The sequence below is a fragment of the Hevea brasiliensis genome, chromosome 13 (genome assembly GCF_030052815.1).
Source record: "Hevea brasiliensis isolate MT/VB/25A 57/8 chromosome 13, ASM3005281v1, whole genome shotgun sequence".
NCBI classification, from domain to species: Eukaryota; Viridiplantae; Streptophyta; class Magnoliopsida; order Malpighiales; family Euphorbiaceae; genus Hevea; species Hevea brasiliensis.
In genome coordinates, this window is record NC_079505.1 from 3,124,627 (window position 1) to 3,130,578 (window position 5,952).

Consider the following 5,952-nt stretch of genomic DNA (forward strand, 5'->3'; position numbering starts at 1 on the left):
TAACTGTACCAAAACAGAAGCCATCCGCAAACACCCTCATTATGGAGCACCACGGGGATGCACGCAGCTCTACACAATAATCTCATGTCGGTACTGTAATCTGCAGCTTATAGAGCAAACATCGAGAACATTGTATAGTTACTACGATACGTCCTGACCGACTAGGTCTCCCAATTTCTTATCTCTCTTGAATCTTCTATTATAAAAAAACTTATTATTTGGGTCATCCAGCGATGTTGCCAGCGATGGTATCCTCATCCTTATCTAGGGCAACTGTACTTTCAAGACTCACCTTTATGTAGTCGTGCCTTACACAAAATGGGCACACCATTTAAACCCATACAAACAGAAACATAGCATTTCTTGGAGTACGTATCCTCATGATAGACCTCAACATGTCTGCTAACTCTATTTCACATTTCTATGTACTCCACGAAAATCAAGACACTAACTGAGGCACTTTTATATTTCCCGAGGTATAACGCAGAATCTAGAAACAAAGAAGTACAGAAAAGACAAAACAGAATCCTATACTCCGTATGTAACATCCTAACAAGACTCCTTTTACACTCCCAAGTATATTCTTTCCCATGAATCTGGAGCCTAAGCTCTGATACCAACTTTGTCACGACCCAACCTATGGGCCGGACAGGCACTAGGACCTGGGCCAACCTAAAGTCCCCGAGGCCCGTAGTAAGCCTAACTATTCATCAACCCATAATCAAGCCCACAATTTAGGCCCAATATGCATATAAAATAATTTAAATTAAACTGTTATAATTTTATTTCGAGCCAACTTAGCCCAGTAATTATCAGAAACTAAAATTAGGGGAGTCCAGCTCAACCCTGTTACATCATTTACAATTTTTTTTAAAACTCATAAAAATTTTTCATTTATTAATACAAAAACTTAAATTCACGCAGTCCCTGACAGGATTAATACTACTACTAGTACATGCGGAATCCTAAATTACAAATTTGGAGAATAATAATACAATTAAGTAATCTTTTCATAACCTGAGAGGAAAGGGACAGGTTATTCTGAAAAATGTCTCCTCCTGTGGCCTGGAAAAATATTGAACAGGAGTGAGCGTTCCACTCAGAGAGTAAAATATCAATTTTAACCATAATCTCTATAACTATCTAAAGTTAATGCACCCTGTAGAGTGAAATGCAACATCAGCAATAATTTTCACATCATAATAACAAAAAGGTAATTTGAAGCACTCACACACCCAGTAATATCAATCATAATATATGGGAGTTGATATCCTATACAGCTCTCTTAAATCCAACCTGTGCCAGCGAAGAACTCAAGCCGGACTTTCGCTTAATAAACCAAATCGGGGTCCCAGCGAAGAACTCAAGCCTGTGTCTACCCCGAAGGACCGGGTCCCAGCGAAGATCTCAAGCCGTGTCTACCCGTCCTATCCATAGTCCACACCACATCACACGCACGCCAACGCACGCACACTGCTCCAAATTACCACAACAACATCCATGGCACTTTAACAGTTATGAATGCAACATAAAAGGTGCCTAGAGTTTAACTACATAGATATATACATATAAGTGATGCATGGGCATGCTTAAACATATAATAATATCGAAATTACAATTAAAATTAATATTTTACTCACAGTACACCGATGACTATTGTGGCTACTGGATGCAGAAAAATAGCTGACCTCGATCACCTAATAATTAAATTATAAATTTATTAGTACTAAGTTAAGATAAAACTCTAAAGAGGCAATAGACAGCCTAATTCATGCCGGAAATCCGGCAGAGTTTCCCCTATACCTGGGACCTACCCAACCTGTAAAAAGGCTCAAATAACACTTCTAAATTCAACTCATATCTCAATATCACTATATAATCCCTCCTGGGCCCTCCAAACCAAGCAATACTCAAAACATTAAAAATTACGTTTTAGTCCCTATAATTGACATTTTATAAAAATACACTCAAACATGCTCTAAAAATTCTTAAATTCTGCCCCGCGGTCCTTAATAATATTATAAGGCTATTGCAAAATGAATTGTAATTTTCTAGTCACCCATGAATATTTTATTCAAGAATTTTACTCAATTCCATAAGTTTCCAACAGCTAACATATTCTTAATTCAACCCAATTCAATATTCACATATTTAAACCTCCACCCTCAAGCTTCAACCAATCATATAAAATTTAAATATCTTAATTTCAATAATCTTATATGCCCATATGCTAAAAATCTAACTAAAATCCATCTATATTTTTCAAAAATATTTTACAATCACTCAAAAATTCAACAAACACCATAGAATATCTCCAAATAATTTTATTTTCATCATATATTTTTCTTAGAATTTTTCTCCAATTTTTCCTGTTTAAGAAACACTATATTTATGCTCCACAGACAGCGAAATAATGAAAATAGTCTTACCCGAAGTTTATCTGTGTCTCAAAAATTCCAAAAATTTATGAGGAAGCCTCTGGAAGTTGAATCATCTCCATAGCCCACCGGAGCCACCGCCGGAACCACCGCGCACGGTGGCCGGCCGCCGATCGCCGGCGACATTTGCCGGATCTGATCATACCACCATGTTCCTCTCCTCTTCCTCAGTCCATAGGTGGTCTCGGATCGTCGATCCAACAGTCGGATCGTCCTAGATCTGACGAAAAAGCTTGAAAAACCCGAAACTTCTCTCCTCCATATCTCACTCATCCGACCTCCATTTGCTGCAAAATTGGTATCAAAAGAAAGCTCTCGAAACAAGCTTTTCAACACCACCTGAATCGCCTCGATTGGACGTCGGATGAAGCCGGAATCGCACCGGAAAGCCGCTGCCCACTGTGCGCGCATTTTCTCTCTCTTCTCCCTCTCTTGCCGTCGTTTCTGGTGGTCTGGCCGTCGCTGGAGGGTCGCCGGCCGGGTGGGGAGCCGCTTGGTCTCGCGGTCAGTGGTGGTTGACCCCTCACCGGTTGGAAAGTGTAGAGAAAGGGAGAGAAGAGATGAGAGAAAGAGAGAGGCGTGAGGGAGAGAAAGGGTGGTTGACCCCTCGATTGGACGTCTGCTGGTTCTGTTTTTTTTTTTTTTTTGTTTTTTTTTGTTTGTTTGTTTTTTTTTTGGGTTGTTACAAAAAATTGAATGGAACATATTATTTGTTATTAAATATTTTATACTCTTTGAAAAAATATATTATTATCTAATTAATTATTTTTAGTGTTTTATATTTAAATAATTATAATTTATAAAAATATTTAATATTTTATAAAATATATAATTTTAATTAAATATAAAAATAAAATTGACTTGAAAAATCATAGATGAGGCCATTATTTCATCCATGGGTAAAAATCTGTATTTTTTGTTTTTTATTTTTAATTTTTTTGTATCTGCTACAATATGTTGAAATTAAGAACATAATAGGAAAATAAAAAATAAAATAATTTTCAACACTCACCTCTTTTTGCTTACACCTCAGGTTGAAATATAAGAAAAATTGAGATTTAAGGGGTAAGAAAGGATAAACCTTACCCATAATTACATTTACCTTTTACTAACTCACATCTTTCCAAACAGGGTACAATAATTACTTATCCATCTTTATCCTTATTTACCCTTCTCTCACCCTCATCCAAACATAGCGTTAATTCCCTATGATTGTGGACTGCAAAGTATGAGTGTAAAAGCAATAGCTTTCGTCTTGAGTAAATTGCAATTCTCATACCTGAGTTTTGAAGTGTGTTTCATTTATACCCTTAAAATTTAAAAATTTCCATGAAAATCTTTTAAATTTATCTCTTTTTTTTCCCACAAAAATCCCTCCAACAAAAATTTCCAATGACTTTCTCATGGAGCTGCTGATGTGTTGTGTTTAAACAGATTTTTATAATTAAAAATTTTTCAAGTCTCTTATCGTATAATCTCACTTTTTCAATGTGTAGTCTTCTTCTAAATTAGGGAAGACTTTACCGGTCCATTATGAAAATATATCAATAATCTCATTATAGGTCGTTTATTAAGAGAAATAGTTAGTAAGACTTAAATTATGTATTTATGTTCAATTGCATAATAAAAATATAAATAATATAATATGATAATAATTTTAATTTTAATACTTAATTTATTTATAATATTAATAATAAGTGATAATAATTATAATAATTAGTGTTGAAGTGATAGTTAAGTAGTGATATTAATAATGATTAAATGATAATAATAAAGTGAGATGGTAATAATAATGTGTGACAAAGTTGTGGTGGAAGTGACAGCAGTAATAAAATGAGGATAGTAGTTATCATTTGGGCTTTTATTTGAAGGGTTGCCTCTATTAGGGCTAAATAGATTTCGGTTCAAATCAAAAAATCGAATCGAACTGAGTTAATTCGATTCAATAAGTTTAGTTTTAAAATTCAATCGGTTCGGTTTGATTTTATATTATAAAAATTTTGACTATTTTGATTTAGTTCGGTTTTGAAGAGAAAAAAAATCGATTAAATCAAACCGAACCGAATAATAATTTATATGTTCAAATCGAATCAAATCAAACCAAATCGATTTTTGAATTGATTTATTTTTATGAGAAATTTATGATTTATATTTAATTATATATATATTAATTGTTTAATTTCATTGATTAATGGTTATTAGGTTCAAACCAAAGTCAAAATTAGACCAAATAAATTGAAAATCAAGTCTAAATTAAAAAATAATCAAAAATCAAAATCGATCAGTTTAAATCAAACCGAACCGAAATAGAGCGGTTCAGTTCGATTCAGTTTTTTACCAATTTCGATTCGATTCGATTTTCAAAATATATAATTCAATTTTTATAATTTAATTCGGTTCGATTCGATTCGATTCGATTCGAACCAAATGCTCACCCCTGGCCTCTATTTCATTTGGGGAGGGGTGGTGGTTTGGGAATGGCTAGATGGCTTTATGGCCGATTTTATTAAAGATTTTGAAGAGGCCCACTCTTGGCCATGTCATGTATTTTAAACCAATTAATAGCAGGAATTGATTTTGTGTTTGATTGACCTTACAAGGTAAAAATTCAAGGGCCAAATTAACTTTTTATTCTTTTTTAAATTTAATTTATAAAATTAATAGTAGATTAAAGAAAAATAATAAATTTTAAACTTTCCTTTTACTAATATTAATGAAAATTATAATTTTTTTTATTTGTGTTTTAGACTTGGGGATTATATTAATTAAGTATAAATCGCTGCAAATTAAATTAATATGATTCACGCATTACGTTCCGAATTGGTGTTCCAAGGTTACTCCATATACTCTATATAAGTTCCGTATAGGAAACTGGCGTATTGCATATTAAAAAAAAAAAAGCATTTTCTTGAACTTTTTGTTAAAATTCATATATTAAAAAAAAAAAAAAAGAAAAGAAGAAGAAAAAGAAGAAGCTGATAGCAAGAATTAATTCCTCGAACAAAAGCATTATGAGGCCCCAACCCAGCAATTGAAAGAAAATTTTGTAAATAAAGTGAGAAAATAAATTATGACAGAAAAAAGTATCAAAATGAACTTGCAATTTATATATATTCCCCCTCATCCATGATAATAATTAGTTGTGCCATACAACAGCAATCAAAGCTAGCATCTTGCAGCTTAACTGTGAGATAAAATTGCTTACACATAAAAATAGCAGGAAGCATCTCAGTACAAGATGAAACAGAGAACACCCACGAGTTAATCCGAAAATGGAGGTCCAAAAAGATATTTTTATACAAGTGATGCAACCTCTGAAGTTTCGCTTTTGATTTTTTTCTAAGTTGCATATTTACAAAAGTTATACTTAATTTCACACAAGTCCTAAAGCATCAATCTATGCTTATTAAGGTTTCCTCAAACAGCAAAATCTTGAACAATTTATTTTAGGAGATGAGAACATTTTGGTTTAGCTAAAACTTAAGAGCTTTTACTTATAAATGTTAACAAAAAT

The 5,952-nt window shown here is 33.1% G+C and overlaps 1 long non-coding RNA gene across 1 annotated transcript; it reads right to left on the bottom strand.

Moving 5' to 3' along the window:
- Positions 1 to 870: 870 nt before the first annotated feature.
- Positions 871 to 2,929, bottom strand: LOC131172050 (uncharacterized). The gene is made up of 3 exons (XR_009142703.1): positions 2,430 to 2,929; positions 1,641 to 1,697; positions 871 to 1,065 (listed from the first exon to the last, which is right to left on the bottom strand). It is a non-coding gene; the product is annotated as an uncharacterized LOC131172050 (long non-coding RNA).
- Positions 2,930 to 5,952: the final 3,023 nt, after the last annotated feature.